Source organism: Pipistrellus hanaki (genome assembly GCF_964339955.1).
Source record: "Pipistrellus hanaki genome assembly, chromosome: 1".
Classification (NCBI taxonomy): domain Eukaryota; kingdom Metazoa; phylum Chordata; class Mammalia; order Chiroptera; family Vespertilionidae; genus Pipistrellus; species Pipistrellus hanaki.
In genome coordinates, this window is record NC_140503.1 from 89,326,086 (window position 1) to 89,348,272 (window position 22,187).

General features: G+C 41.5%; 1 long non-coding RNA gene across 1 annotated transcript; it reads right to left on the bottom strand.

Annotated features, from left to right (window-relative positions):
* Positions 1-1,087: 1,087 nt before the first annotated feature.
* LOC311618856 lies at positions 1,088-22,134 on the bottom strand. Its single transcript, XR_014794386.1, has 3 exons — positions 21,740-22,134; positions 10,108-10,305; positions 1,088-1,425 (listed from the first exon to the last, which is right to left on the bottom strand). It is a non-coding gene; the product is annotated as an uncharacterized lncRNA (long non-coding RNA).
* Between the last annotated feature and the right edge of the window lie 53 nt (positions 22,135-22,187).

Below are 22,187 nucleotides of genomic sequence, written 5' to 3' on the forward strand. Positions count from 1 at the left end.
AGAAAGAGGAAACTTGGAAGAGCTGTAAGGAGCCAGGTGCACCTAACTCCAACAAATTGTAGTCTGTATTGAATGCTTTGTTTGGGAGAAGAGTTGGTGCCTCCAGCTATTTTTTCCTCTGATTTTAATAGTGTCAAAATATTATAAACTCAAATATAAGAGGAAAAATATTGAAATCATTTGCTGGTCAAATAGAAATATTTCAATTTTCATTTCAATTTTTACTTATTTTTAAAATCTTTATGTAAGCCAAACCATGTTTATTATAGGAGTCAACAAATGTGACAAATAAAAGAGAAAAAGTTAAATATGATCTGACTATTCAAAAGTAATTGCAAGCTGGATGGTTACTCAGCGGTTAGAATACTATTGTAGTACAATGAAGGGTCTTGGGTTCAATTCCTGGTCAAGGGCATGTACTTGGGTTGTAGCTTTGATCCAGGCCCTGATTGGTATGCATTCGGGAGGCAACAAATCCATATGTCTCTGTCACCTTGATGTTTCTCTCTCTCCTCACTCTCTCTCCTCCTCCCCCTCTTCCACTCTCTAAAAATCAATAAAAACAATTTCCTCAGGTGAGGATTAACAGAAACAAACAAAAAAGTAATTGCAATGATTTCAACACACATTCTTTCATATTTTTTCCTATGCATACATAGCATTATGTATATATATATTTTTTAAATAAAATTTTATTCATCTCACTCAAAAAACTTTGTAACCTTTTTTAATCCTCAATAGAGGACATGCTTAGAGAGATAGAAAAGGAGAGAGAGAGAAACATTGATCAGTTGCCTTCCATAAGTACCCCAACTGGTCATCAACCCACAACCCAAGTATGTGACTTCACCAAGAATCCAACAGGCAACCTTTTGGTGCACAGGACGATTCTCAACCAACTGAGCCACTCTGGATGGGTAGTTTGTAATCTACTTTTAAATTTAACAATACATCTTAAATAGTTTTCAATATCTTTAAGTATCCTCTGTATTAACTTATCAAAATAAAAATAACTTTTTTCTTATTACAAAAAGAATAACCACTAAATGTAAAAGAAATGCAAGCAATATGGAAGTGTATAAAAAAAAAAAAAAAAAAGCCACCGTGTTTAATTTAGGAAACCATGACCTCAATTAGCATAAACAACTAAACAACAGGAAGCTCAGGTGTAGGGTGGGCTCTGCAGTGTCATCAAGATGTCAGGTTCTTTGTTTCCTCTGTGATTTTTGGTGGCCACATCTACAAGCTCGTTCTCCTCATGGTCACAAGATGACTTCCAGTGGCGACCACGGCTGGACTATATACGTCCCATGCATGTTCTTCTTGCCTAATTGCATCAACTTGTGTCACATGCCTTTCATGACCAATAATTTGTTCTGAAGAGCACGACTATGTGGAGAGATGGGCACCTAAACCCAGTAGGAACTGTGTCAGGAAGAGAGAGGGAGAATGTGTGGTTAGATAAGCAATCACACTGTTCACTGCAGCACACCTCTCTGGTTATCCAACATGCCATACTATGGATTTTAAATGATATTTGCAGCTTTATAAAATGTTATACATTGCTAAGTCCTGGGTCTCCGGGAGGTCTGTGGTGCTCTCCAATCTATTATTATGATCATGTTTCTTTTTAATTTACTTAAGAGGAAAAGCAATTTTCCTGAAATGTTCTTCCAAAGTGAGCTCTTTTTCTTATGCACTTTGAGCTGTTTTCCTTCTCTTCGTTTTGTTTGTTTGTTTGTTTGTGGTGATTTTTAGGGTGTGGTAGTGGGGCAGAATTATTACAGGCCCCAAGCTAGCTTCCTTCTTGCTTAGTCATTTTGAAATAGTGCCAATTCTACACAGACCTGCTATTCACCCTATATTTTCATGTGGTCTTTTTGAAAATCTCCCTGTTTACCTGAGCATAATTTGCATCTTCCCTATGAAATGTGAGTGGGCTGGGGCTTTGGATCAGCATTACTTATATGTGTTGGTCCCAAAGCTGCCTGAGTAGAGTGGGAATGGAAGAAAAGGAGCCATCAAAGCTGGAGACTATTTTCATACTCATTTTTATTTTGTTAAAACTCTTGCCTAGAGGCCCAGTCCAATGTATAAAGAGCCTTTGCTATCCCATGGATGGCAAAACTGGAGTTAGAACCCAGCCAGGCAATGTGAAGGCCTTCCCTGGTGTGACCAAGAGCACTGTCCTCCACTCAGCTTGCTCTGTGCACAGCTACCAGCTCCTCAGAGGCCACTGCTACTAGAAGTTTATTTCTGGACACTCTCCCATCAGTACAGACTTCAACTGATCTTTGGTTTCACAGTGAGAAAAAGGTGTCCCAGTAGAATATTTCAGATCTTTTCTCATTCCAGATCCTTTGCCATATTGTGGAACATTTTCACACCTTCTCTTTCCACTAGACAATGTATTGACCCAAATAAACGAATCCCCACTCCTAAGCATGTTCATTATCTTCATTTCCATTCTTCTTCTGCAGCCTCTCGTGGTGTCCCAACTTCCAATTTTCTCACAATGGACAGCTCTCATTTTCAGCTGTTTTTATTCACACACATCTGAGGTTTGAGGATCAATTGCTACCAAGGCTTTCATTTGTGAAGATCCAATGAAAGAGAAGTAACAGCCATCTGCTTCTTAGCACCCTACTCCTTCCTCCAAATAAGATGCCACACGCACACTCTCTCAAACATGATGAAGCTGATATGTAACATGGTCAGAAGGCAGGAACTAATAATCTTGTGTTTATCAAACCCTGAAGACCACCAGTATGTAAACCCTCAAAAAATGCTTGTTCAGATCCAAATTCCTGCACCTAAAGTTTACTAGATTAAAATCTCCAGGGCACAGGCACCAGGAATTGGTGTTGTATTGAGCTTTCTAGTGATTTTGTATTCATTAGGATGTGAAAATTTCTTTGATTTATGAGAATTCTCACAATACAGTTCAATTCTGCATAAGATGACACTGCAACTCCCTTCCTACCAGGACATTTTAGTAAAAATCTTTTAATTGTGTTTCTGAATTGATGGTAGCACTGACACAATCTACACAAATCCAAAAACCATTGGATTACAAGTGTGGTAGAGATTACAAGAATCACTATGCTTTGTACTCTTATTCACCACAGGCTTTAACTGTTAGCTTAGAGCGTTAGAAACATCGATGAGAGAGAGTCATCAATCAGCTGCCTCTTGCACACCCCCTACTGGGGATATGCCCGCAACCAAGGTACATGCCCTTGACCGGAATGGAACCCAGGACCCTTCATTCCCCAAGCCGACGCTCTATCCATTGAGACAAACCGGTTTTGGCCCGTGTGACTGATTTTGACCACTGGGTTGTGATTAGGTTTCAGTCGGGTCCTTCACCCTGTGCCTTTGGAAATATGTGCTGAGCCGAAACCGGTTTGGCTCAATAAATAGAGCGTCGGCTTGCGGACTGAAGGGTCCCAGGTTTGATTCCGGTCAAGGGCATGTACCTTGGTTGCGGGCATATCCCCAGTAGGGGGTGTGCAAGAGGCAGCTGATCGATGACTCTCTCATCGATGTTTCTAACTCTATCTCTCTCCCTTCCTCTCTGTACAAAATCAATAAAATATATTAAAAAAAAAAAAAAAAGAAATATGTGCTGAGATTACAGTAGGAAAAGATAGGGGAGCAAATGTCAACTTGAGTTTCTGATGGTCCGTGGAACAAAAACCCCTGCCAACCTCCAGTGGATGTATGACATGAGATAGAAATAAGTCACTGCAGCATAACCTAGTCATATTTGAGCTAATACAAAATCTTTATTCCTTGTTCATGAATCAGTGAATCTGATTGTCTTATATTCATTTAAAATTAAGTTATAATAAGATGTCTCTGTTCCACAGATATGAGCTTTTTAGAATACTGACCTCCTAAGATCAAATACTATCTTTATAACTAATTTTACCATATTTGCATTTGTATAAACGAAAGAAAAAAACTTTCTGTGGTAAAAGAAGGGATTTAGGAAACTTTGTAACTTAGAAAAAGTAAAAGATGTAAAATGTGAAAAATCAGAGATTGACCTGGAGAAAGATAACAGAACTTGCTCGGTGACCTGATTTGATAATCCACCTTTGCTTATTCATATCCCTTAACCAATTAACCATGTCGGAAACCTCAAATTTCTCTTAAACCCAAAATGCAAATGTATAATCCTATATAATAAAAGGGTGATATGCAAATTGACCCTAACAGCGAATGACTGGTAACAACTGGTCATTATGATGCTCACTGACCACTAGGGGGCAGACACTCAATGCAGGAGCTGACCTCTGCTGCCCTGCTGATCAGTGTGCTTCCACAGGGGAAGCGCCTCTCAGCCAGAAGCCAGCTCATAGCTGGCCAACTCAGCAGTTGTAGGAGGGCTGCCAGCAGAGAGCTCTCATATGTTGACCTCCTTGGGGATTGCTTCAGCTGAGAAGAAGTGCGTTGCCCAAGGTTACACACCCTTTTCATGGTGACCTACATCCAATGACTCCCTCAGGTGGGACAGTTTCTGAGGGCAATCCAGGAACAGAGTTCTCTGTGGGGAACCTGTGGCTTTGGTGAAGACTGTATCACAGCCACCATTGCATTTGCCCAATCATGATTCTTTCTGTATCTATACTTCCTCAGGGCAGACATAGGAGCACTCATTCATAGTGTCCTGCATACTTGTCTCCAGCTCAGAGTCAGCTTCCTGGGGGAAACCCAAATCTAAACATTAATATTTCTCCCACTGTACTGAACACTTTCTACAAAACTCTGTCCTAGATATAGTAAAATTTCTTGAGAAACTTCTGATTGTTGGTTATTGCTATTGAGCTAATGTAATAAAGTAAGAGATTAAACTGGTAATTATTACTTTTATTTTGAAAATGACAACCTTTAAGAAATAAAGGTTTAGCTATACAGGAAAGTGAACCGGGAGCATAAGGGGTTAGGTCAATTGTATAGTACAAGTCTCTCATGTGCTATCGGAGAACAACGCTGGTTATTTGAGCCCTAATTCATTGCCAGTAATTTTTAAAATTTTCAGTTGATGCTTAGTCTAACTCCTGTTTTTCTCCTCCACTGGCAGGAGAGTGGAAAATACCCATTAGCAAACTTCTCTAAGATAAAACATCTCCCAGCTGTCCCAGTCCCCCAAAAAACATAAAAGAAAAAAAATCTCCCAACCTACAGGCACCTGTGCTTGTACAGTAATGGAAGAAGAGAAATTATGCAATTACTGGGCAGTAGAGGTAACCTTTGGGGGTAGAACTGTTGGTGCTCATCAAAAATGAAAATAAAATTATCTCCTTTACCCCATCAGAGAAAACAAGTAGTAAGGGAGGAGAAGGGGATGTGAGAGTGAGGGGGTGGTGGTGGATTTTTTTAAAAAGCAATGAAAAATTAGTAAAATAAATTAAAAAAAGAAAGGATCTGGGGAAAGTATGAAATTGCAGAAAGCCCCTGATACATAGAAACCTTAGTGGGTAAAAACTGGCTGTAATTTATGTGTAACTCCTTTGGTAAATTTTGGTGTCTCCTGAAGGAGGTGTGATCACAGGCATGTCAACTAACAAATAAAACAAAAAGTCAAAGAGAAGGTGCTGATCCCTTCTACCCCTACCCGCCCCCCCCCCCGCCCCCACACACATACACAAACACACACACTTATTTATGCATTCATTGGTTGATTCTTACATGTGCCCTGACCAGAAATCAAAACCCCAGCCTTGGCTTATTGGGACAGCATTCTAACCAACTGAGCTACCTGGCCAGGGCTGATCCTTTTTTTTTTTTTTTTTTTTAAGTTTATTCTCTTGCTGATTCGTTTCCCCATAAAGCAACTGTTTAAAATTGAGAAATAGTTACAACTCTTCTGTAATGTACTCTGGGGAAAGAAAAAGAGGAAGAAAAACATATATAATATTGCAAAAAAAAAAAGCTTGTGTAGTGGTAGATTAAATTAGAAAATGTTTGGTCTCTCATCAGAAGGGTAAATATGTGTAGGAAGACATAGATGAATAAACAGAGAGAAAAAAATATTCTCATTATACACAGGGCAAATTAAGCTAGTTGTTCAAAGTGTGCATGTTAAATAAGAAAAAAACAAAAAGAAGAAAAAAGAAGAAAAGCACATATTGGAGAGAAGTAGAAAACACTGTCTTTTGAATATTCTCCATTTGATTGTAATCTGGCACAGAATTTTAAGGGCTTTAGTAAAACACCTGGCAGTTGAGCCTGCTGGCTGTGCTTCTCATCAGCCACAGCCCTCCTAGGCCTCTAGGCCTATGATCACCCCCATTTTATTCTGTGACTGAGGGGCCAGGGTGTTAATGTGTGGAGATCGCAGGGGTAACCATTAAGAAGCCTCTTGGGCTGAGTGGATAGAGCGTCTGCCTGTGGACTAAAAGGTCCCGGGTTCAATTCTGGTCAAGGGCATGTAGCTTGCTTGCCGGCACATCCCCAGTAGGGGGTGTGCAAGAGGCAGCTAATCGATGATTCTCTCTCATTGAAGTTTCTAGCTTTCTATCCTCCCTTCCTCTCTGTAAAAAATCAATAAAATATATTTTTTTAAAAAAGGAGCCTCTTGAATATGTCCTCTATATATCACTAGCAATTCAACAAAAATGTAGATCACAAATTTTCTATTTTGTGTGGCTACAACTTTAAACAAATGCAGTCTTTGGCATGATGCAAGCATTCGGTAGGCCTGGGGACTCAAAGTTCTACAACTCACTGTGGGTTCTTGGCTATATTCTTCCTAATATAGACTTTTTCTTATCATGGTAGCATGGGATGTGTCACTTAGTATACTAATGAGTGTATGCAAGGAGTGTATAATGAGGCTAGGAATTTCCACAAGGTGAAATTAGTCACAAAGTTGGATTGAGCTGGTCTTTTGTCAGTTCTAAGCCATATATTTGTTGGGAGTTGTCTCACTTCTCCCTGATAAGCTTGTAGCCTTTATCAGTTAGAGCCTTTTAGCCACATACCCTATCTCATAGGTACTTATGTACAGGGTGTCCCCCCAAAATGTATACACACAGTTTGAATAATTATAAAGGCACTGTTTATTAAAATGCATTTCATTTTCAAGGTTGAGATATGAGCTGTTTAGTGTGTGTGTGTGTGTGTGTGTGTGTAAAATCTATTTCATTTTTCCCCCCCACAATCCTCACCCGAGGATATGTTTAGAGAGACCAAGGTAGGGAGAGAGAACAAAACATTGATTGTTTGCCTCCCATATGTGCACTGACCAGGGATTGAACCCACAAACTAGATATGTGTCCTGACTGGGAATCAAACCTGCAACTTTTTGGTGTATGGGACGAAAATGCTCCAACCAACTGAGCAACTGGCCAGGGCATAGATACTTACATATGACTTGAAGTAATTAAAGGTCAAATTTTCTTTCTAAAAAAATCATAACTCACTGAGTTTGGCTAAAATATTTTATGTGTGCTAATCCCTTTATCCATGTTTTATTCTCTAGTAAAACAATTAAGATTCAAGTCCCACACGTATAAATAAATAAAAGATTAGCACTGAGTGACAATATAAGGATAAATACTTGTCCTTGCCTTCTAGGTCAGTCTTAGCATGATGTCCACCCAATGAAGCAATTTGTGACAAGTACTTTGTCAAAGTAGTTTGTGTGTTTTTCCATCTTTGTACTTGTTATGTCTATTTTGGAATGGAAGCCTTTAAAGCACATGTGTCAAACACAAGGCCCGCGGGCCAAATCCAGCCCGCCAGGCCTTGCAATGTGGCCCGCACCGCGCTGTCATCACTGCACTCCGCTGTCAGTTTATGACATTGTCAGTTTATGACTGTTCAGTAAACCATTCGGCCCGCGATTTAGGCTGGATTTTAGATTTTGGCCCCTTCTCTGATTGAGTTCGACACCCCTACTTTAAAGGGTGTGATTTTAAAAGTATATCCACAAATTCTTTGTTTCTCTTTTCAAAAGATGGATCTTAATTAATTTCTCTTTGAATGTGGTTTGGATCTAGTCACTCACTTCCAGCCAATAGAATATGGCAGAAATCATGTCATTTTTTTAAATTGTGGTGAAATACATATCACATTGACTATTTCAACCATTTTTCAGTGTTCAGTTTAGCCTTATGTGAGATCCAACTCAAAATCCCCCAACTATGCTGTTTCCAGATTTCAGACTCCTAGTAACCTGTCATATTTAGCTACACTAATAAAAGAGAAAGATGCACATTACCTGTCACTCCACTATGCTCACCAGCAAATCAGGAGTGAGTATGCAAATTAACCCAACAAAGATGGTGGTGGCCATGGAGCTGGAGCAAGCAGGAGGCTTAGGTTGCCCCCAGTGACAGAGGAAGTCAAGCTTCCCGCCCGCCTTGGCCTCCGCTCAAGGAGGGGTTGGGAGCCTGGGTCACCAGGGTGTGTGGCGAGCCTGAAAACAGCCCTCAGCCCCTTACCCAGGCTGGCCACACCTCCATGCAGTGAGGGTCCTGAGAGGCATGGCCAGCCTGCAAATGGCCATCAGCCCCTTACCCAACCTGGCCAGGCACCCCAGCGGGAACCCCAGCGGGAACCCCCACCCTGAAAGAGGGTGTGGCCAGCTCAAAAAGAGCCCTGAGCCCCTCACCCAGGCTGGCCATGGCCTCCCAGCAGGGACCCTTACCCCATGGGGACATGGCCAGCATGCAAACCACCATAGGCCCCTCACCCAGGCTGCCTCATGCTCAAAGGGAACCCCCACCCTGATCCAGTATATCCTTCAGGGCAAACCAGCTGGCTCCCAGCCATGTATCAGGCCTCTATCTATACTAATAAAAGGGCAATATTCTAATTAGATTGGGAGACCTTCCAGGACACCTTCTGGACATTCTTCTGGACAAAGTCTTGGTGGCAGGGCTGAGGTAGAGGCAATTAGAGGACAAGAGGGGAGGGCAGTTGTATGTGATCAGGCTGGTGTGGGGGGCAATTGGGGGTGAGCAGACCATCAGGGGGGTCAGTTGGGGGTCAGTAGGCCATCAGTGGGGGTCAGTTGAGTGAGGGTGATCAAGTGGTCAGTAGGGGGGGCAGTTTGGGGTGAGCAGGTCAGCAGGGGGTCAGTTGGGGGCAAGCATGCTGGCATCGGGGCATTTGGAGATGACCAGGCTGGCAGGGGGCATTTGGGGGTGATCAGGATGGCAGGGGGAACGTTTAGGGGTGAGCAGGCCGGCAGGCAGAGTGGTTAGGGGCAATCAGGCAAGCAGGCAGGTGAGCAGTTAGGAGCCAACAGTCCCAGATTACATGAGGGATGTTCGACTGCTGGTTTAGGCCTGATTTCTATAAACCAGCAGATTAGAGAGAATGTGTAGGTGGGGCTGAGGGATACCCCTCCCCCTGTGCACAAATTTTGTGCACCAAGCCACTAGTCTATAATGATAAAAGCATAATATGCAAATTGACCAAACTGCTGAATAGTGGAACCATTCAGATTACCAAGCTATGACACCCACTCGCCCCAGGCCAGCCAAGATGGGTGCAATGCAATTGGTCAGGGGCTGGCCATCACACCATGATCACCTCATAGAGAGAGGCCCTGCCCACCTGCAGCAACCTGCAGGTCGGTGGCCTGGGCCTCCCTCTGTGGATCCCCAAGAGAGATCACCCCAAAGAGAGAGCCCCAGGCTACCAGGTGGGAGCACTGTGGCAGGTGGGCAGGGTGGGCAACCGATTGCAGGCCAGGGTGAGGGACCCCCTATACACAATGCACAAATTTTGTGGGCTGGGCCTTGCTCTAGAGATTTTAAGTTATTTAGAACTGAAATAGTTTTCTATAAGTTTAGGCCAACTGAGATAATTAATTGATATAATTCACATATAAATATTTTCATTACTAGGTCTTTTCTCTGATAATGGATGATATTTGGCCCTAAAATCAGAAATTATGCTTGGTTCTAAATTATATATGTAAACAAAATAGTTACATAAAGATTTAGTCCCGAGTCTCTGAGAAGCAGATGCTGAGAGAGGATTAGCTGTGTAAGAGATTTATTGGGGAAAACACTTGTGAGAGATAATGGGGAAGGAGCAGGATGAGGTAGGCAAAGCCATCAGATCATGAAGCAGGTACGATACCTGTGAAAAAGAAAGTCCGGCTTGTGTGGCTCAGTGGTTGAGTGTTGACTTATGAACCAGGAAATCATGGTTTGGTTCCCATTCAGGGCACATGCCCGGGTTGTGGGCTTCGATCCCCAGTGGGGAGTGTACAGGAGGTAGCCGATCAATAATTCTCATTGTTGATGTTTCTATTCCTCTTTCTCTCCCTTCATCTCCCTGAAATCAATAAAAACATACTTAAAAAAAAAAAGAATACTTCTCTTAGACTTGCATATTTGTCTAATACAGCTATTCATTTTCATGTTGATCCCTTAATAGTTCTTGTTGATCCCTTTTCATCTCCCCATAGGTCTTATCAACCTTTTCTAGGAAATTCTTGAAAAACCTTATAAGCATGGTTTTGAACTCTATATCCAGTTTCTTTTTTTCCTCCATTTCTTTTGTTTGTGATCTATTTCCTTGTCTCGGCATTTTCACAACTTCCCTAAGTTGGTAGGGTGGCTTTGTGTGCTAAGGTGTCCTATATGGTTCAGTGAGTCAGCCTCCCAGTTACCTGAGGTGGACAGTCTTGGTGTAGCCTTTTGTGGGCTGTGTGTGCAGTCTTGTCCAGCAATTCATTTTCAAAGTAGACTGTAATTTAGAAGCCTTGTCAATTTTTCAAGACTTCATTAACCATTGATTATGTTGCTGCAAATTGTTAGTCACGATGAAACCATTCCTTTTGCTTAAGAGAGTGATTTTCAACCTATTTCATCTCACAGTATACATAAACTATGGTTCAGGCCATATCATCTTTTTTTAAAAAAAATTTTAAATTAAATTATTATCTGTGTACATATACAATTGCCCCCCCCAATATCGTCTTTTATATCTCATTCATAGTGAATGATAAACACCTCAATTGTCAAATATGATATAAAGATTTTGAAGTTAAACAGTCTTCGATTCAAATTTTAGTTCCCCTATATGTGTTCTGAGGCATATTACAGAATCTTTATGCTTCTAAGATTTCTTATTTGCACAAAAGTGATAATATCTTCCTTCAAGGTCAATAAAAGATTAAAGATATGAAACATGCTTAGATAATGACCAAGCCACCCATTCTGTGTGGAACCTATACTATCCATGTGTCATCTATACTAAATATGCAGTAAACTGTAGACAATATTAAATATAAAATGAATAGCAGAAAACACCATAGTTTTTCTCCCCTTACCTGTTGCCTTAAAACAGTAATTCTTAAATTATTTCCCAAGCACCCCTCTTCTAGAAAAATGAACATGAGTAAAAATTTTTTTATAAAATCCCATGAGATTCTCAAACATGTTAAAGTCATTCCTTGAACTTAACATAAGCTGCTTTAAATCAAATAACTTTTTTTTAAAATCTTAGCCAAATATATATTTATTAATTTAGAGAGAGAGAGAGAGAGAGAGAGAGAGAGAGAGAGAGAGAGAGAGAGAGAGAGAAACATCTCTCTGTTGCCTCCCATATGCACCTTGATCAGGGATTGAACCCACAGCCTTCGGTGTATAGGACGATGCTCCAACCAATTAAGCCACCTGGCCAGGGCTCAAGTAGCCTTCTTTTAAGTTGCTTGTGTGAGAGACAGTGTTCACAGATACCCATATGTTTGCGTATTGTTGGGATGGGACTATAGAAACAGTCTGTCCAGAGGACTGTGAGAGGAAGAACATGTAACACTTCCAGCCTAAGACTGTAAGAGGGAGGTGTGAGTTCTCAGTTTTCTCTTTCCCATCAGGGGAAGGACTTTAAGAACAGTTACAAAACATAAGCATCCGAGGTTCCAGATTTGTAGGAATGCTACCAAGGAGAACCACCTGATTCACACTGGATGGTAATGTAATGCAACAATAATCTTTGTTCTGTTAACTGACTCGCATGGCAGGTTGCCTTCTAAGGTAGCTACTATTCTATAAACTAGTTAATATATCTCCTCAACTAAATATACATAAACTCATTTAATTTGGATTACTCTAGACCAGTGGTCCACAAACTCATTAGTCAAATATCAATAGTACAACGACTGAAATTTCTTTTGAGAGCCAAATTTTTTAAACTTAAACTATATAGGTAGGTACATTGTTATTAAGGTACTCCTAAGCTGGCCTTGGCTAAAAACTCAAGGAGCCAAAGAGCCAAATGTGGCTTGTGAGCCACAGTTTGCTGACCACTGCTCTGACCATGTCCATATTAAGTCAAATCAGTGTTTAATAATAACAGGTTGATGAAGTGCTTGTTCAATAGTAAAAACAAATACAGAACCCAGTTACAAAAATCAGGGTGTTCAAGAATTCAACTCAATCCTGACACTATTCACCTGGATATAGTCAGATTCTACAGGTAAAGGGCTCAGTTTTACCTGTGCTTCTGACCTGTCTGCAAAGGAAAGATCCCCACAAGACCCTCCTCAGGTTTGATTTCCTAGAATAGCACACAGAAATCAAGAAAACTCACTAGATCATAAAGGATATGTATACTAATGAGAGAAATATGGTAATTGACTGTCACTCTGTGACACTCATAGCCAATTAGGAGGGAATACGCAAATTAGTGGGACAAAGATGGAGGCAGCCATGGAGCCAGCTGGTGTGGGCAGGAGGCTTGGGTCACCCCCCAGCAAGAGAAAGGAAGCAAAGCTTCCCATCCGCCTGGGCCAGTCGCCAAAGGAGGGGTCTGTGGGCGGCAGCCACGAAGCAGCCAGAGCTAGTGGAGGCTTGAGTTGCCTGAGCTGGCTGTCAAGGAAGGGGCCTGAAAATGGCCCTCAGCCCTCAGCCTCTCATAGAGGCTGGCCACGCCACCATTGGGGTGAGGGTCCCTGATGGAGAATGTGGCCAGCCTACAAATAGCCATCAGCCCCTCACCCAGGTTAGCCACGCCCCCTAGTTGGGACCCTCACCCCATGGGGGCATGGCTGGCCTGCAAACCACCATAGGCCCCTCGTCCAGGCTGCCCTCCCCCCCCCCCCCCACACACACACAAAGGGAACCCCCACCCTGATCCGGGACATCCTTCAGGGCAAACCATCTGGCCCCCATCCATACACCAGGCCTCTATCTATAGTAATAAAATGGTAATATGCTAATTAGACTGGGAGACCTTCCAGGAGGCTTCCTGGACATTCTTCAGGACAAAGCCATGGTTGTGGGGCTGAGATAGAGACGGTTAGGGGCCAAAAGGGGAGGGCAGCTGCAGGTGAGCAGGCCAGCAGGGGGGTCAGTTGGGGGCGATCAGGCTGGGAGGAGGGGAAGTCGGGGGTGAGCAGGATGGCAGGCAGAGTGGTAAAGGCAATCAGGCAGGCAGGCAGGTGAGCAGTTAGGAGCCAGCAGTCCCAGATTGTGAGAGGAATGTGTGACTGGTGGTTTAATATCCCCCAAGGGGTCCCAGATTGGAGAGGGTGCAGGCCAGGCTGAGGGGCATGAATTTCATGCACCAGGCCACTAGTTTATTATAAAGGACATTAAAAGATATGAATCCATAGTCAGATGAGGAAATACATAAGGTGGGGTCCCAAACAAGAAGTTTCTGTCCTCGTAGAACTTGGGGCCTAGTAAAGTGGCACAGAAAAGCATTCTGGTTCCCCAACATAGAAGCTCTCCAAAAGGGACAAACTGTCCTTTCTGGGTCTTTTTCTAAAACTTTATTGTTGAGAGTATTATAGATATCACTCTCCCCACCCTCCCCATTGGCTTCCTCCACCCAGATCTCATCCCACCCCAGGCCATCACCACCCTATTGTCTATGCTCATGGGTAATGCATATAAGTTCATATATTCTACTATATATACTAGAGGCCCGGTACATGAAATTCGTGCATGGGCAGGGTCCCTAGGCCTGGCCAGCAATTAGGGCCAATAAAGGCCTTCCTTCCCCCAGCTGCTGGCTGCGGGCCGGGGTCTTCCTTTGTTTCACACCTCCCCTTGGTGGTCAGCACACATCATAGCGAGCGGCTGAATTCTTGGTCGGTTAAACTCCCAAGGGAACAATTTTCATATTAGCCTTTTATTATATAGGATATTATTGGTTTTTACAGAGAGGAAGGGAAAGGCATAGAGAGTTAGAAACATCAATGAGAGAGAAACATCAACCAGATGCCTCCTGCATGCCCCCAACTGAGGATAGAGCCTGCAACCATGCCCTTGACTAGATTCAAAATCAGGACCCTTCAGTCCATGGCCACTGAGCCAAACAGGTGAGGGCTGCATATAAGTTCTTTGGTTAATTTCTTCCTATTGTCCTCCTCTTCCTTCTGAGATCTGTCAGTCTATTCCATGCTTCATGCTTCTGGGGAAACTTTATTCATTAGTTTATTTTGTTCATTAGATTCCTCATTTGTTTTTGATTTTTAGATTCAATTGTTGATAGATATGTATTTCTTGCCACTTTATTTTTCGTATTTTTTTTTTTTTTATCTCTTCATCCTCTTCCTCAAGAAGACCCTTCAACATTCCATATAATACTGGAAGAATTCCTTCAGCTGTTTCTTGACTCTGAGGAGTTAGAATTTCATCAAGAATACGTTTCCAGGCCGAAGCCGGTTTGGTTCAGTGGTAGAGCGTCGGTCTGCGGACTGAAAGGTCCCAGGTTCGATTCCGGTCAAGGGCATGTACATTGGTTGCGGGCACATCCTCGGTAGGGGGTGTGCAAGAGGCAGCTGGTCGATGTTTCTCTCTCATCTATGTTTCTAGCTCTCTCTCTCCCTTCCTCTCTGTAAAAAATCAATAAAATATATTTTTTTAAAAAGTAACTAACTGCTTTAAAAAAAAAAAAAAAGAATATGTTTCCAGTTCAAGTGACACAGACAGTGAGAGCTCGAGTGATGAGGAGAATCTTGAACCTTATAGACCTAGAGCTAGATCGATAGTAAGAGAAGGGGGCATGTCCCTCAAACAGCTGATGGGGGAGATCTAGGTGGTGATGAAGGCTGAACAAGGAATTTTGTATTACCAAATGCAGATCTGAATTTCAATGAGGATGGAAAAGGCCCAGTGAACATTCCTGGACCTATCACAGAGGAGAATGAATCGACTGACTTTTTATCCTTGTTTTTGGATGATACTTTCTGGCAAAATTTGACAGAGAAAACCAACCTTCAGGCCCACCAATTGCATATAGCAAAGCCAAACTCCTACAATGCCAAAAATTTCAAGGATGCCACAGTAGAAGAAATGAAGGCTTTTCTTGGACTGAGGATCTATATGGAATACTTATGTATAAAGCCCAGCTATCAGGATTATTGGACAAACAAGGTCTCTAACTTTGTTGGGTTTACTCTTAGATTTTGAAATGTTATGACTCAAGACAGATTCTTGGCCCTTTGGACTTTTTTACACATAATTGGTGAGGAAGACACAGATATCGATAAGACAGATAGAATGTATAAAAGTTAGGCCTTTCTTGGAAAGTCTGCTCCCCAAGTTTCTCCACTTCTATCTGCCACAGCAACATCTGAGCCTAGATGAGGGGTTGATCCCCACAAAAAACCACTTAGCCATCAAGCAGTATATCAAGGATAATCCCACAAAGTGGGGCATCAAGTCTTTCCTTCTCTGTGAAGGTGAGACTGGCTACAGTTTGAATGCAGAAATCTACACTGGTGCTGCACCAATGCCTATAAAAGACTTGGGCCCAGTAGAAATACAGTCATTCATCTCCTGACCTCATGTGCAATGGAAAATAAATCTCATGTGGTTGTCATGTACCGGTTCTACAACTCTGTAACCCTTGCTAAATATGCAGTCAGAATTACACACAGGAATTGTGGGAACCCTGCAGCAAAACAGGAAAAGTTTCCTAAGTTGCTGAAAAGTATAATAAAATTTACTAGGGTGACAGTTGCTATGTCAAGAAAGTGTAACATATTTAGTTTGGCAGGATAGAAAGCCCATTTATTTCAAACTACCACAATCCAGCCCAAAATGTAGTAATAAACAGAAGAAATAAAGATGGCAGTGTGCAAGAAATACAGATGCCACAGCTGGTGAAGGACTATCATAAATATATGGGTGGCTGTGACAAAAATGACCAGATGACCCGCCTTCACCAGTCTTGTCATCATTACCGCTGGCCCCAGTAGCTTTTCATAAAATTTTTTATGTGGGCCAGTTATAATTCTTATATCTTGTATGCTTCAAAGCAGCAAGCTGCTTCAAAAATACCAGTTTATTTCACCAGATATATTCAGAAACTGTGCCTGCAACTTATTGGTGGATACAGGAAACCAGCCCACAGCCACCCACAAAAGGATCCCTCCCTCAATGGATGACCCCAGGCAATCATTTTCCAGAGATTCTCCCTGGGACATCATCTGATCATATCTGTGTTGTGTGCATGGAAAAGCAGTCCAGGTACAACAAGCAAAATCCTGGAGTGTCCTACAAAGACAATCCATGCAAGAAGGTGAAGAGCAACATCTGGTGTTCACTTTGCAAGAAGTACCTCTGCAACTGACCAAGTGACCACGAAGAGGAGCTGTCCGGGCTCCTTTTTAGCTGCTGTTCCTCTTCAGCTCCGACCACGTTGCTGTGTGATTATCTCAATTGGTTTTAATTGAGGCAGAAACTGAAGCTCTACCAATGAACTGATTAAAAACAAGACACTTTTGTATTAAAACTGCTTGCAGTAACTAAAAAAAAAAAAAAAAAAAAAAAAGAAGTACCTCTGTGTGAAACAAGGCTTATCCTGCTGTGTGGATTGGCACACAGAGGTAGAATATTGGCGCTAGATGAAAGGTAGACCTATTTTCTACAATGTCTCCAAGTTCCATCTTATTCTAACCACTTGTTTGCATGTAACTAACATTTTTCTGTATCATATTGATTTTTTCTCTTTAATGCTCAGGAGCCCGGATGTAGGGGACAGTTAGGTTAAGGCCTGAGGTCTGGTAGGGTTAATATTGGGTGATCTTAATTGACCTATCTTAAAGTCTGCTGATTCTTCACACTGCTCATAACTGTTGTTGAACCCCACCAGTGAATTATTAGTTTCAGTTATTGTATTTTTAAACTGCAGAATTTCTGTTTCCTTTTTACAATTTCAATCTTTATTGAGATTCCCTTATTTGATGAGATATTGTTTTTCTGATATCCTTTACCTCTTTGTCCATGATTTCATTTAGCTCTTGCAACATCTTTAAAAGGGTTCATGGTAAAACTTTGTCTAATAAGACCAATATATGTGTTCTTCATCAGAGTTTCTACTAATGTATTTCCTATGTATGGACCATACTTTCTTCTTTTTATGTCTGCCTTGTAATTTTTTTGTTGAAAACTAGACATTTAAATTATTATACTGTGGCAAGTATGGAAATTAGATTTTCATGCTCCCTAGAGTTTGTTGCTGCTCATTATGGTTGCTGTTCTGTTTACTAAATTTTCTAAAATAATTTTGTAAACTCTCTATTATTGTGTGTGGCCATTGAAGTCTGTTTTGTTGGCTTAGTGGCCAGCTAGTGATTCATCTGAGATTACCTTAAATGCCTAGAACCAAAAAATAAAAATTCCAATCTTTGACAGTGGGTTCTATGTATTGGGCAATCTAAAATCTACCTTATTTCCTATTTGAGCAGAGCCTGAAAGTTAGCCAGAGGTGAGTTATGTAGGGCCTTTTCAGGTCTTTTCTGAACATTTGCCTCACCCTGGGCATGCATGTGTCCTTTCAGATTCCCAGGAATGTGTAAGAATTTTTAAAAGGCTTTATTCTCCAAAGTACCACATACTTTAGTCTTCCCTCCCAGGCTTTTTGTTGTGTCTTTTGTTTACTTTAATTGGTACTTCTCTCCACAGGTGGCAGCAATTAATAACTTCCCTTTTAAAAAGTTTTTTTTACAAATGCCCCCTGGGTAGTTTGCCTGTGTCTCAGGGGAATTCTGAGTTAGGCAAAATAAGAACTAGCTCTTTGCACCAGTCCTTCAGAGAGCCACTAGACATGTCAAAACTAACTACCACAATTCTTTGAGGACAAGATCCACTCTGCTCTATCTGGCAACAGGAATCTAAATTAGAAATGCAGATTGTGGTCTTCAAAATTGTCACTGAATTGGAGATCGTGAAATGGGGCAACAATAAGTTTAAATCGGGCCACAAAGCTCTCCTACAGAGATTCAACAAACTTTATCTTCATTGTCTGTCTGGTTACTGTAATGTTTGATCAGTTTCCAGAGTTCACATAAATTTGATTCTAAATAATTTCTGAAATTTATTTGCTCTTAATATAGAGGGACATGTCCCTGGAGTTCCCAACTCACCATTTTTGTTGGCATCACTTTCAAGGGATTGATTTTGAAGAACCTTAAGATTTGGTAGTGGAGTAAAGGAGGATGGGCCTATAAAAAGAACTGAGTTGTTAGAGAGGTAGGATGTAAACAGAAATGTAATGTATTACAGAAGCCAAGAGAGAGGGATAATACAAAGAGAGTAACTACTGATGTACAATGTTCTAAGAGCAAGCAGGAAAAAGACTGAAAAATATTGTGGATATAGGCAGACAGAAGTCAAAGAGTGACATTAAGACTATTTTTCAATGAGGTAAAATTGGTATTTTAATCAGGACAATTCTTAAATGTGAGGAACTGTCCTATACATTACAATATGTTAAGTATCATTGACCTTTGACCATTAAACACCAATAGCACACCTCACCCTTGTTATAACTAAAAATATATAGTAAGTCAAAACCACAAATATACTGCCACACATTTCCAAATGCTCTGTGGAGAATCAGCACTGAAGAATTACTGCCTTAGGAACATCTATTTTGACAAAATAAGAATAGAAAAGTAAAGAATGAAACTATAGAGTTGTCAGAGACCAGTCTTATTGGAAATTTGGCTGAGGTGAGGAATGTAATAGCAGTAATTGGGGTTCTTTCTTTCTTTCTTTCTTTCTTTCTTTCTTTCTTTCTTTCTTTCTGACATTTTTAGAAACAAGTGAATATGATCCTGGTGAAAGGGAGAGTTTGAGTATACTAAGGAAAGAATAGATGATAGTATAAAGTAACTGAAGGAGTGGGAGAAAAGCATATCTGAAGAAATACTAGCCTTACAGAGGTTTACCTCATATTTTGAAATAGTGACCTTAGGACAATGCAAATATATTCTAGTTTCTCTGCTTCCTTCCTTGTCATATAGACTACTCTAACCACAGTAGTCAGTGTCACTTCTCTGCTCATAATTTCATGATTTCGTATCTCACTCAGAATAAAATCCAACCTTCTTATAGCAGCCTATTTGAGCCTTCATATTATGCTTCCCTCCCTCACCTTTAACCTATCTGGCCCTTCCTATTACTTTCCATTGTATTGTATTTCACCCGGATAGCTTTCTGTATTACTCTTTTTTGTTGTATTTGTAATGAATTTTTATTGATTTCAGAGAGAAGAAGGGAGAGGGAGAGGGATAGAAACAACGATGAGAGAGAATCATTGATTGGCTGCCTCCTTTATGGCCTCTACTGGGGATGGAACCTGAAATCCACGCATGTGCCCTGACTGGGAATTGAACTGTGACTTCCTGGTTCATGGTCAAAACTCAACCACTGAACCACACCAACCAGGCTTCTTATTATTCTTGAACATACCAGCACACTCCTGCCTCAGGACATGTGCTTTTGCTGTTCCTTTTGCAAGGAACCCTCTGCTACAGACACCCATGTAGCATGCTCCTTCATCATGTTTCAATTCTTTGCTTAAATGTCCCTTGCTTAATGACCACGATATTACTCCCTAATCCGCTACTTCCTATCACTTTCTATTCTTCTCCACAGCACCTAGTACTTCCTAAATTACTACCACACCACTTATACATATTATGCTTGTCTTTCCCCACTAGTATATAAACTACAGGAGGATAGAGTTTTTTTTGTTTGTATTTTTCATTAATGTATCCCCAGCACACACTGGGTACTCAATATAATTGTTGAGTAAATAGAAAGAAGGATAAGTTGAGTGTGAGTAAATTTACATATTTGAGAGCAGGAATAAATTTCCATTTGGTGGCTTTAGTTTAGGAGAAAGAGGGTTAGTTATCTGCTGACAGAAAAGGGGAAGTAGTCAAATAAGGGGAATAGGTTTAATGAGAGTGGACATTTGAACAACTTGCTGAGTGGGTGAGAAAGTAGAACAATGGGTATGACTGCCTAGACCCTAGATGTTCTGAGGATTCATTTGATTTGGGTGATCATATTTTAGTGGAATCCATCCATTCTATTGTTAAACAGTCTTCAGCAGTTTGTACTGCTCAGAGATACTAAAAAAGTGAATAGTTGGGTTAAATTCTGGCTGGTTTTGCCAAGACGGTCAAAAGGTTTAGGACAGTGATTTTTCAACCCTTTTCATCTCATGACATAAACTAATTACTAAAATTCTGTGGCGCGCGCACACACACACACACACACACACACACAAAGCATTATTTTTTGCCAATCTGACCAAAAAAAAATTTTTTTTCTATAACCATTTATCTTCCCTATACCTTTTCTACCTCCAACCACCCCAGGTATAATACTTATTCAGTCACACCAGATGGCTATTGTGTTTGTGTTGTCATTTTTAAATTTGACAATCTAAGAGAAAAGAGATCAGTGCCCCTGAGTAAATAGTCAGGTATTGCATGTTTTAAAATTCTTGTGGCACACCAGTTGAAATTGATAGTTCAGGGTATAGTACCCAATCTTCGCTGCACTTTAGTGTCTATCACTTGGAGGAACCTTATGTTCCTATAATCTCCTCTTCTGTCTTCAAAGTATTTGTTACAAGTGTTAAAATTACACTTAAGACTTTGGTTTTTCTCATTTCAGTCACTGGCAATTTTTTCTTTAGTTACTGTCAGCTTCACTGGGCATTAGGTAGGCTTTTACTAACCCTCACAAACAGCAATTATCTTAACATTTGGATGGTGGATGTGACAAATAAAGTTATGTATCTTATTCAATAAATTGTTATCTCAGAGTCCTTTGCTCATATCATTCTATCTCTTTAATAGGTCCTGCAATAATGTAACTTCTTGGAAACGAAATAAGTTACTTTTTTGTAATTTTTTGGAAGGATCTTGTTTCCTCTGATTTATTATCTTGCTTTTATCTTCTATGAATAGTTGTATATTTACTTCATGTGTATTACAATTCTTTTTAAAATATTTTTTTAATTGATTTCAGAGAGGAAACGGGGAGTGTGACAGAAACATGAGGGATTCATTTGATTGGCTGCCTCCTGAACGCCCTCTACTGAGGATAAAGGCCGCAACCCAGGCATGATCTCTTGGTTCGTAGGTCACACTCAAATAGAGCCACACTGGTTACAATCCTTTTATTTAATTACAGTTGCAAAAGGAGTTTAAGAGTAGGAAAAAAATCACCTGAATACTACCACCCTCAAATAAAGCTTAATTTTTTTTTTGGTGTACTTGACTTCTTTCCTCCCTATAGTATTGCCTTGTGCCTGTAACAGTCTGTAAAATTCAATTTGTACCAACTTCATTTAACCCAACCTAGGCTTCGATTCACACTCCGAACCTCCAAATGACAGGAAAAATGGGAATTAAAAAAAAAGAAAAAAGAAAGAAAGGTGGATTGGGCACAGCTGAGACCGAAACACCTTAACCAAGGATGATTGGGTTCAACACTTTCCCCGTTACCCGTTCCCTGAAGCTCCAGGCTCGTCCATGTTTGAATTCACTGCCCCAGCGGCGGGCCCTGCTCCGTCTCAGAGCCTCCACCGAACATCTCGCAGGCACACGGCCTCGTCGTCTTCTCCACAATGTCCCCCACCCCTTCCCCTGGTCGCTCCTCACTGGGAGAGCTCGCTTCTGAGGATGTGACCTACTTCCAACGAGCGGCGCGGGATCTCCGGGCCGCCCCGGCCCACCCCGCCCGCCGCAGGCCGCGGGCGCCGTAAGCGTCCGGGTGGAGGCCGGAGCCCAGGTCCGGCTCCCGGAGAAGGGCCCGCGGGAGCAGCCGCGCGTCCCCCGCCTCCCAGAGGGCAGCTCCCGTCGCCGCTCACGGAGGAACTTCCAGGGGGACGGTCCGCCCGTCGCCCACGGAGGGCTCGGCGACCACCCCGCCCAGCCCGGAGGGGCGGGAGCC